Genomic DNA, 12,061 nt, shown 5'->3' on the forward strand with positions numbered 1-12,061 from the left:
AAAAAAAAAAAGAAAACTTAAAGAACATAAAAATAAAAAAAAAAAAAAGAAAGGTACAACCTGAATCTGATTAGAACCCATTTAAGCTGATTAGTTGGTTAAATCTTGGCTTCTGGGAATCTCTGCTCTGGGGAATTTTTCAATCCTTGGCTATTATTTACCTTGGAGTTACCAATTATATCAATCTCTCTAACGTGTCTCAATCTCTCAAGGGTTTTGAATGCCTTTGGGCAGCTACTCACACATCAAATTATATCCAACAGGATTAGACAACTCGAGGAAATGAATGAACTGATCTCCCATATGTATGATGATGATGTGACTGCTGGCAACAATGACTGCATGACCCTCCATCTTGAGGGCTCAACTTTGTGAGTGAATGCGTGATTCTTTAGCCTGGCTACATCAACAGTGATAACCAACAGTAACTCTATACTAGTTGGTTACACTCAGCTTGCCTGAGTGTACAGCTTGGCTACACTCAGACCAAAAAGGAAGCGGTTTAGTGCCGCCTTCAGTACAGGGCGTGATCCTGGAGACCCGGGATCCAGTCCTGCGCCGGACTCCCTGCATGGAGCCTGCTTCTCCCTCTGCCTGTGTCTCCGCCTCTTTCTCTGTGTCTCTCATGGGTAAATAAATAAAATCTTAAAAAAAAAAAATAAAGAATTGTTAGAATCGTACACAAATGGAGACCAGAACTAATTTCACAAGGCAAGTGAGGCTAACTTGAGCTGGTTCTCTTCTTGCTTATGCCTTTAAAAATCATAAGTGAAACTTGAATTGTCCCCCCCCCCCCCCCCACCGGACATAGCCACTAAATTTTTTTTAAGGATTTATTTATTTATTTATTTATTTATTTATTTATTTATGAGAGAGACAGAGACACAGGCAGAAGGCGAAGCTCCCTGCGGGGAGTCCAATGCAGGACTCCATCCCAGGACCCTGGGATCATACCCTGAGCTAAAGGCTCAACTGCTGAGCCACCCAGGTGTCCCTAATTCTCCTTCATTTAAGAAAATTCTAATATAACCAATTACTATGAAGAATAAACAGTCATTGTCTCTATACTATATAAGCTAGTTTATAATAATAAACCTCTGAGCCTCATTTCATGTTTTGATTTGAGTGCTGTTGGCTTGCAAACTTTTTGGTGTGTGCACAATATGCTTTTACCAGTTATACTTCAGTGATTCACTGGTTTTACTTCTGTATTTTTCCTGATCTTTTGACACCATGTATGGGGATGGATGTTAACTAGACTTATTGTGGAGATCATTCACAATATATAAAAATAAGAAATCATTATGTTATACATCTCAAATTAATATGCTGTATGCCAACTCAATTAAAAAAAAATATGGAACTGAACAATTGACAACCTCCCTTGGCTAGGAGCATGAAGATCAGAGCCCAGAGCCAGATAAGGGTAAAGCAGAGGGAACCCAAGTGAAACTATTCCCTTCGTAGGAATCTCAAACCTAAAATATCTAGCACTCAATTGAAAAATAACTAGGCACACAAGGAAAATTTTATAACCGAAACCAGTAGAAACAATGGACATTAGAAGCACACCAACAAGAACACCAGATACTGGAGTAATCTTTTTTTTTTTTTTTAGGATTTATTTATTTATTCATGAGAGACACAGAAAGAGAGAGCCAGAGACATAGGCAGAGGGAGAAGCAGGCTCCCTGCAGGGAATCGGATTTTGGACTTGATCAGGATTCCAGGATCACGCCCCGAGCTGAAGGCAGACGCTCACTGTTGAGCCACTCAGGCGTCCCGATACTGGAGTAATCTAACTCCAATTATAAAACTACTATGCTTATTACTATGTTTGAGGAGATAAAGGACATAATTTGAAATTTTTCATCAGAGAGCTGAAAACAAAAGTTTAAAAAGGAATCAAGTATTCTAAAACAAGGTAGCAATAATGGTTGCACAACTCTGAATATACTAAAAAACTATTTTTTGTACACTTTCAAAGGCTGAATGTTATGGTAGGTGAGCTGTACTTCAAGGAAGCTGTTATAAGCAAAAAATAAAGTAAAAAGCCTAGATGTAAAAAAAAAAAAAATGAAGTAAAATAGTGTGTAGGCACAACAGTGGACATTGTCAGAAGCCTTCATCAACCACTGAATTAGTGTAGAGCTGTCTTTCTTACCTCTACCTAAGTCTTAGCACTTTGGGATGATAAAAGGTTTTGAAAAAGTTTGCAAAAACATTTCTTTACCAATTCCATGAGAGCAGGGACACACTAAAACTTGAGAAACAGAACCAACAAGATGGGTTGACTTCCTTCAGCACATGAAAAAAAAAAAAAACAAAAAAACCCAGCAGGGACAAAGCTGAATCAGAATCTCTTAATAATTTGAACTGGAGTATAGAGAACAGGCCAATAGGAAAGGGAAGTTGAGAGGCTGAATTATTGTGCCATAGTGAAGAATCAGAGGTCAGGAGGGACCAAATGTGAGCTGGAGTTTGAAAGAAGCTGACACTCAAGGATGGCTCCTGAATTTCTGGCTTTGCTGGCTGAGTAGGTAGAGGTATCACTGAGTTAGCAAAGATTGGCACAGGACAAGAACTGTGGTGAAGACAGAATCAGAAATTCAATTTTAAAGAGTTCTTTAAAAAAAGAAAGGCTTAATTGTGCATACATGAAATCTGAAATGACTACAAGACAAGCAAAGACATGTCACTTGTCTATATACATCTGGACCTCAGGAAATATCTAGGATGGATATATAAATTTGAGAATAGGGTATGAAGTGGGTATTTCAGAAAAATGAAGGAGATAAAGGCACGGCAAGTGGATATATATACACCATGTAAAGAAGTTTGGATTTTATCCTGAAGGTCACATGGGACATCAGCTTCATATGGGAGACAGGTGACTAGCTGCAGTGTAAGGAATATACTGGAGGACCAGAGACACTAACGAGTGTAACAATTAGGGCCTTTACAGTAATTCAGGTAAGAGATGGTAATTCTCATACACAGTTTTATAACCTGAGTTTTTTCACTGATAACATGGGCATTTAGCAATGTAAAAGCTCCCTGGAAACAGTTTTAAATGACTACATAACCTACGCACCTGTGAGCGTACATCATCTATTTAAACACTACAGTACAATTAGGCATTTTGGCTATTTTTTTTATTAGGAACCTTATTCGTTAATAATTTACCTATCCTCTCTGCTAGGTAAAATCTTTTCCCATCTCAGTGATAAAATCTCTGGTAAATCTCATAGGTTTTCCAAAGTTACTTGATTACTACTAGTTACCCAGTTTTACTTTCTCATTTGATTTATAACTTTTTCTCACTCAGCTAAAGTTTGACCTAGAACTTAGAACCTAGTAGTAAAAAAGAGAGGCATGGCTGGGATGACAGTCACCAGGCATACCATTTGATCCTCCACATTTCTTGTCCCCATGCAGTCAGGCAGAGCTTAGTGACTTGTGCTGCCCAGCGACATGTGACTGTCACACCTGTGCTCAAGCACACGAAAAGCCTATGCATAGTCCTCCCATGAAAACAACTGGGGGAGCTGTGTATTCAAGATGGGGAGGAAGAAGAAGGTGGATCCTCAAACAACTTTGGTCCCTGCTGACCATGTGGAGCAGTCCTCTGCCATTTCACAAAGGACACGACGCATAGGCAAAACAAACTTCAATGTATGAGCTGCTGAGATATTAGGGCTACTTGTTAGCCCAGTATAATGTAGACTATCACAATATAGCCCACTTCATCATTTCTGCCTTTTTTTTTTTTTTTTTTTTTTGCCATTTTGTTCTCTTCCTCTTCCCCCACTTACTAGGTTGCATCTGGCTCCTCCAGGGTTGGAGAAGGGAAAACAGGGTGGGAAGGAAAGGTAACAAGTTTCTAACAGTTGATGGACCAACTGTTTATGACCTTTATTTGCTACCTATCTTCCCCCTCAGCTTTTGTGCCTTTTGCTTCTAACCATCCACACTGGAGACTCTCTTCAAAGATCTGCTCCTGGGCTTCTGGAGCCACAGTGTCTACAGTATAGAGTCAGAAGAGCCCGGGGAGTTTATATCCACCCACCCACTGTAAGGCGGTCATGGCTAGTGATTGCCTGGAATATGAAAGTAAGAGTATGGAAGCTCAGGTTCCTTGTAACAAGTCAGGACAAACTCTGAGGCATAATTTATATTCCAAAGTTCCCCTATGGGATCAGGCTGAAGCCACCCTCCTCCACAGGACTACTCTGTTTGAGATCTCATTCATCCTTGCTTTGCTTTTCCCCTCCCTTATCTTTTTTTTTTAATTTTTTATTTATTTATGAGAGAGAGAGAGAGAGAGAGAGAGGCAGAGACACAGGCAGAGGGAGAAGCAGGCTCCATGCAAGGAGCCCAATGTGGGACCTGATCCCGGGACCCCAGGATCACACCCTGAGCCAAAGGCAGACGCTAAACCGCTGAGCCACCCAGGCGTCCCATCAGTCTCTCCAGTTTTAAAAATGAGGAACAAACGTTAGGATAACTGTGCTGCTGCAAACTGAGGAGGAATATCCCAGAAAAGAGAGAGAAAGGAGATGCTCCATATTGTGTATATAAATACTGCCTAAACTCTAGTTCATTCCTGAACTATGCACACACAGCAGTGACTGCAAGCAGCCAGGCTAAGAATAAAAACTGAACTGATGGGATCTCTGGGTGGCGCAGTGGTTTGGCGCCTGCCTTTGGCCCAGGGTGCGATCCTGGAGACCTGGGATCAAATCCCACGTCGGGCTCCCTGGTGCATGGAGCCTGCTTCTCTCTCTGCCTGTGTCTCTGCCTCTCTCTCTCTCTCCCTGTGTGACTATCATAAATAAATAAAAATTAAAAAAACCAAAAAAAAAAACCAAAACTGAACTTATTTGAGCTGATGCCCAGGAGACAAGAGTTTGTAGTTTGAATACAGCCAAATTAATTGTTTAAAAACATAAACAAAACCATTCTTCAGAGAAATACAACAGAATCCAGTCTCTACAGCATGACCTTTGGAAGACTCAGGATACCGTACAAAATTATTTTGCAAAGAAACAGGAAAATGTAACCTACTCTCCAGGGAGAAGACAGTTCATGGGACCTATTTTGAGAAGATCCAGATGTTGAAATTTATAGACAAGGATTTTAAAGAGTTTATTATAACAATACTCAGTGGTATCAAGGAAAATAGATGTGCAATTAATGAAAAGTTAGGAGATGATAGCAGAAAAATAGAAGCTATATATATATTAAAAAAACAAATTTTAGAATTGAGAAAATAATATACAAAATAAAAAATTCACAAGATGGGATTAACAGCACAGTGGAGGCGACAGAAGAGTTACCAAAGGAAGTATCCAATCTACAGAAGGGAGAAAAGAGGTGGGGGAGAAATGAACAGACTCAGAGACCTAGAGGGAATAATACCCAGGAGGAGGAGATAGAGACAGGGCAAAAAAAATGTTTGCAGAAATGACCAGCATTGCCCCAAATCTGGTGAAAGATACAAATTTATAGATTTGAGGTCAGTAGATTTTGAGCATAAAAATATGAAGAAAAAAAATATGAAGAAAGCCATACTCAGGCACATCATAATCAAACTGCTGAAACCAAAAATAAAAAGAAAATCTTGAAAGTACAAAAAAAAAAAAAAAAGACAAATTACATATTGGAGAACAACTTGAATGACTACTGACTTAGAATGGAGGCCAGAAGACAGATGGAGAGGGCTGAATCGTGGACTCCAAAAGATAGATCTGTTCCAGTCCAAGTTGACAACGTACGAGGATCCTGAACTCACTGCCTCCCACAGACACACTGAATCTACAGCTACAGACAGAAAAATTTCCTCTGAAAAACAAACACATAAACCACGCCCAAACCAGCTGAATGATGTCTATACACGCACTGGGTAAAATAGAGAAAACTCACATAGAAGCAGGTAAGAGACTGAGACACAATCTCCCCATGAAGCCCAGTCTTAGTCTAGTGCCCTACAATCAGAAGTGAACTCAAAACCCCAAGCTTCTCACTGAGGAGTGGATGGTTTAAATCCACCTCTGGCACCCCAACTTTTAAGACCTGCACTTGAGAGATGAGCCCAAATCATCTATCTTTGAAAGCTAATAAGGTTTGAGTCTATGAGAACCACAAAGCTATAGAGAACTAAGGAACAATTCTTTTTTTTTTTTTTAAGTATTTATTTATTTATTCATGAGAGACAGAGAGAGAGAGAGAGAGAGAGAGAGAGGCAGAGACACAGGCAGAGGGAGAAGCAGGCTCCATGCAGGGAGCCTGATGTGGGACTCGATCCTGGGACTCCAGGATCATGCCCTGGGCTGAAGGCAGGCACTAAACTGCTGAGCCACCCAGGGATCTCCTAAGGAACAATTCTTAAAAAGGGATACGTGTATAGACTTGCCCACCCCCAAAGACCAGTGCAGAGGTGTCAACTGAAAAGTACCCAGGACTTTCTGTTAAAGAGGCTAATTTGCTTTTTCTTAAAGCATTAGCCTAATGTGACACAATCTAGTCTACTAAAATATTGTCCCCAAATGGAGGTCAGTTGAAATGGGCTTGTGCCCTCATTTGGCCCCCTGATTTTTGCAGCTGCTGCCCAGGGGACACCCTTAGACAACATGGCCCTGGTGGGTCCCAGAGGTGTGTAACAAATAAAAATAGAATTTCTAAGGGCACCTGGTTGGCTCAGTTGGTAGAGTACATGACTCTTGATCTCAGGGTTGTGAGTTCAAGCCCCATGTTGGGTGTAGAGCCTATTTTAAAAAGAAAGAAAGAAAAAGAATTCTTTTTTTTTTTTTTTAAGATTTTATTTATTTATTCATGAGATACACACACACACACACACACACACACACACACAGAGGCAGAGACACAGGCAGAGGGAGAAGCAGGCTCCATGCAGGGAGCCCGATGTGGGACTCGATCCCAGGGTCTCCAGGATCAGGCCCTGGGCTGAAGGTGGCACTAAGCCACTGAGCCACCTGGGCTGCCCCCCAAAAAGAATTCTTAACTAGCTACTACTCCAAGGGCATGGTAAAGAGGCAACAGACTAAGATGTCCAATCTATCTGTGAAAGAGGTCTATTACCTCATATCCAGAGCTATGGCCTGAGGGGCAGGCTTCTAATTAAACACACATCTAACAGCTGCATGTCATCCTCCCTAGAGACCTTAGAGGGTAGGTGCTATCATTGTGCTTTCCCTCTGCCACTCTCTAGAGGTCAGGATCTTCCAGAGAGAAGCTTGTCCTCATCTGGTGCCCTGGTTTTTATGCCCAGCACCTGGTATTTGAGGCTATTGCCCAATACTGCTTAATCCCCTGGATCTAGTGGGCAGTAGGGCTTGTGTTCTTTGGGTCCCAGGAAGGTGACTGCAAAAATCAGAGACAGTTCTTGGCTGGCTACCATCCCCAGGGCACAGTGCAGAGAACAGAGTGAAATATACCACCAATCTCTGTGAACAAGGCCTATTTGCTTGTCCTGGAGATTCAGGCTGAGAGGCAGGCTTAGGTTTGGCACACATGTAGGGGCCTACTGAGGTGCTTTTCAGGGATGAAGGTTGGTGGATGCCACCTTTGCACTCTGCTTCTGCTTTGCCATAAGTTGCCAGTATGTCCCAGAAAAGACCTTGTACATTCATCTGGTGGCCTGAATCTTGCAAATGATTCCAGGGTACACTTCTAGATCATATGGCTCCGGTGGCAAGTGAGGTTTATACTTGCAGTCCCACAGGACTATATTATTTGCATACTCTAAAAGCTGCTGCCCATGGGTATCACTTTCAATTAGTCTGAATGTTGGTGCTGAGATCCTCCCTTTTGGGACACAGAGGTCTTAGAGTACTCTCAACTACTGAGAGCCACTAAAAATAAAGTAAGCTGCTTAGATAATCTTAAAGGTCTGAGAAACAACCAAGACCTAGGGCAAGATTAAACAATAAGCTTCATCTCCTACATGAGGTCCCTCCTTCAAAACTGGGAGATCTGGCTGTTTTATGTAATACATACAAACCAAGACAGAGAATCAAGGAAAATAAAGACACAAAGATGAATATGTTCCAAACAAACAAAGATAAAACTTTTAAAAAATGTTACTGAAACAGAGGTGCTTTACTTGATAAAGAGCTCAAAATTATGGTGATAAAGATATTCATCAATCTCAGGGGAAGAATAGATGAACAAAGTAAGAATTTCAACAAAGAGAAAATACAAGAAGGTACCAAACAAGAAGTCACAGAGCTGAAGAAAACAATAACTGAAATGAAAAATATGATAGAATAGTTCAATAGACTAGATGAAGCAGAAGAAAAGATCAATGAACTTATTTTTAAAAAGATTTTATTTATTCATTCATGAGAGACAGAGAGGGGCAGAGACATAGGCAGGAGAAGCAGGTTCCCCGCAGGGAGCCTAATACAGGACTTGATCCTGGGACTCCAGGATCACGACCTGAGCCAAAGGCAGATGCTCAACCGCTGAGCCATCCAGGTGCCCCAGAAAACTTATTTAAAGAAATAATGACAGAAAACTTCCCTAATCTGGGAAATGAAACAGACAAGATCAAGGTCAAGGAAGACCAAGGAGTTCCAAAAAGGATGAACTCTAAGGGACCCATACCAAGACCCACTGTGATTACAGCATCAGTTAAAGACAGGGAGAAATCTTAAAAGCAGCAAGAGAAAAACAACTTGTTACATATGAGGTTATCAGAAGACTTCTCAATGGAAACATTGTAGGTTAGAAGGGAGTGGCATGATATATTCAAAATGTGAAAGAAGAAAAACACCAACTAAGAATACTCCTACCTGCCAACGTTATCATTCAGAATTAAAGGACAGATCATTTTCAACACAAGCAAAAGTTAAGAAGTTTACCACAAGATTGGCCTTACTAGAAATGTAAAAGGGACTTCCTTTAGCTGAAATGAAAAGGGTACTAATTGGTAACAGGAAAACATACGAAAGTAGAAATCAAACTGGTAAAGGTAAATATATAGTAAAAATCAGAAAAATCTAATCTTGAGAGCTTGTTTGGAGGTTCTAGCAGGGGAGCGCAGCTACTCGTATATCCTTGACCAAAGAACGGTCCTCCTCTATCGGGGATGGTCGTCCTCTTCGACCGAGCGCGCAGCTTCCGGACGGACGCACACGGAGCGGTGAGGGAGGAAGGGGACACCCGCCTAGCCAGCCAGATCAACCAAATCAACTCTGGCAATCAATGGGGTGACAGATGTCGCAGCCAGATTGCCCTCACATCCAGAAAAATCTAATCTTGGAAAGGTAGTATGTTAAGCACTTATAAAGTTAGTATGAAAGTTAAAATACAAAAGTAGTAAAAATAACTATATAATAACCTAAGAAATACACAGGACAAAAAGATATAAACTGTGACACCAAGAATCTAAAATATGGTGTGTGAGGGGGATAAAAATATAGAGATTTAGAATGTGTTCAAACTTAAGTCGTTATCAAATTAAACCAGACTGTTACAAATATAAGTTGTTTTTTTTTTTTATAAATAATTTAAATTGTGTTTTTTTTTATCACTACTGTTTAGTAACACCAGACATTTTATTTATTTTATTTTTTTAAATTTATTTATGATAGTCACACAGAGAGAGAGAGGGGCAGAGACACAGGCAGAGGGAGAAGCAGGCTCCATGCACCGGGAGCCCGACGTGGGATTCGATCCCGGGTCTCCAGGATCGCGCCCTGGGCCAAAGGCAGGCGCCAAACTGCTGTGCCACCCAGGGATCCCTATAAGTTGTTTTATGTAAGCCTCATGATAACCACAAAGCAAAACTGAAGGGTAGATACCTAAGAGAAAAATATCAAATCATAAAAAGAGTAAGAGAAGAAGAAAGGAACGGAAGGATCACAAAATAATCAGAAAACAATTAACAACATTAAAATAAGTACAGGGATGCCTGGGTGGCTCAGTGGTTGAGCTTCTGCCTTCAGCTCAGGGCATGATCTCGGAGTCCCAGGATTGAGTCTCATATCAGGCTCCTTGCATGGAGCCTGCTTCTCCTGTCTCTGCCTCTCTCTGCCTTTCTGTCTCTCATGAATAAGTAAATAAAATCTTTAAAAAAAAAATAAGTACATACCCATCAATAATTACTTTAAATGTAAAAGGACTAACTTCTCCAATCAAAAGACATAGTGGCTGAATGTATAAAAAAAACAAGACCCATCAATGTGCTGTCTATAAGAGATTCACCTCAGACGTAAGGACACAGACTAAAAGTGAAGGGATGGAAAAAGATATATGCAAATGGGAACCAAAAGAAAGTTGGGGTAACCATACCAATGACTGACAAAATAGACTTTACAACAAAGACAAGAGACAAGTAAGTATATCGTACAATGATAAAGGGGTCAATCCAACAAGAGAATATGACACTTGTAAATATTTATGTACCCAGCAGAGGAGCACCTAAATATATAAATGAAATATTAACAGGCCTGAAGGGAGAAATAGATAGCAATACAATAATGGTATGGGACTTTATCTCCCCACTTCCCTCAGTGGATAGAGATCATCCACAAAGAAAATCAATAAGGAAACATTATTGGCCTTAGACAACACATTAGACTAGATGGACTTAACCACACATACAGAACATTTGATTCAAAAGCAACAGAGTATACATTCTTCTGATGCGTACAAGGAACATTTTCCACAATAGAGCATAGGCTGGTCCACAAAAAAAAAACTCTTGATAAATTTAAGAAGACTGAAACTATATCAGGCATCTTTTACGACCACAATGGTATGTAACTAGAAATTAATTACAAGAATAAAACTAGAAAATTCCCAACTATGTGGAGATTAGACAACATGTTATTAAAAAACCAATGGATCAAAGAAGAAATCAAAAGGAAAATAAAAAAATAGGGGCACCTAGGTGGTTCAGTTGGTAAAGTGTCTGACCCTTGGTTTTGGTTCAGATCCTGATCTCATGGGTTGTGAGACTGAGCCCTGTGTTGGGCTCCATGCCCAGCGGGAGTCTGCTTGGATATTCTCTCCCTCTGCCCCTTCCCCTGCTCATGTGCTCTCTTTCTCTCTCTCTCAAATACATAAATAAATCTTTTAAAAAAAATACCTTGAGACAAATGAAAATGGGAATACAACATCCCAAAATTTACAGGATGCAGCAAAAGCAGTTCTAAGAGGGAAGTTCATATTGATAAGGCCCATGTCAAGAAACAAGAAAGATCTCAAATAAATGATCTAACTTTATAACTCAAAGAATTAAAAAATAGAAGAACAAATGAAGGCCAAAGTTAGTACAAGGAAGAAAATAACAACAAATAGAAGAGAAATAAATGAAATAGAGACTAAAAAGACAACAGAAAAGATCAGTGAAACTAGAAGTTGGTTCTTTGAAAAGATAAACAAAATCAACCATTTGCTAGACTCACCAAGAAAGAGGAGACTCAAATGAATAAAATCAGAAACAAAAAAGGAGATGTCACTGATAACACAGAAATACAAAAGTTCATAAGAGACTACTAGGAACAATTATATGCCAACAAACTGGACAACCTAGAGGAAATGGAGACATTCCTAGAAACATACAACTTTGTAAGACAGAATCATGAAGAACTAAAAACGTCAATAGACAGATTATGAGTAAGGTGATAGAATCAGTAATCAAAAACCTCCCAATAAACAAAAGTGTAGGACCAGATGGCTTCACTGGTGACTTCTAGCAAACATTCTAAGAAGAGTCAATACCAATCCTTCTCAAACTCTTCCAAATAAGAGAAGAAAAAGGAATACTTCTAAACTCATAATTTTATAAGACCAGCATTACCTAATACCAAAACTAGACAAAGATGCCACAAGAAAAGAAAATTATAGGCCAATATGACTGATGAACATTGATGCAAAAGTCTCCACCAAAATATTAGCAAACTGATTTCAACAATACATTAAAAAAAAATCATACACCATGATCAAATGGGATTTATTCCAGGGATGCAAAGGTGGTTCAACACATGCAAATTAACCAACTTGATAATACATTAACAAAATGAAGGATAAA

At 39.9% G+C, this 12,061-nt stretch overlaps 1 long non-coding RNA gene across 12 annotated transcripts in view; it reads right to left on the reverse strand.

The window, feature by feature from the left end:
- The window catches only part of LOC112651236 (uncharacterized), a 60,449-nt gene that overhangs the window by 32,774 nt on the left and 15,614 nt on the right, over nucleotides 1–12,061 (reverse strand). The gene's annotated exons all lie outside the window — the stretch shown is intronic.

This window comes from Canis lupus, chromosome 4 (genome assembly GCF_003254725.2).
Source record: "Canis lupus dingo isolate Sandy chromosome 4, ASM325472v2, whole genome shotgun sequence".
Classification (NCBI taxonomy): domain Eukaryota; kingdom Metazoa; phylum Chordata; class Mammalia; order Carnivora; family Canidae; genus Canis; species Canis lupus.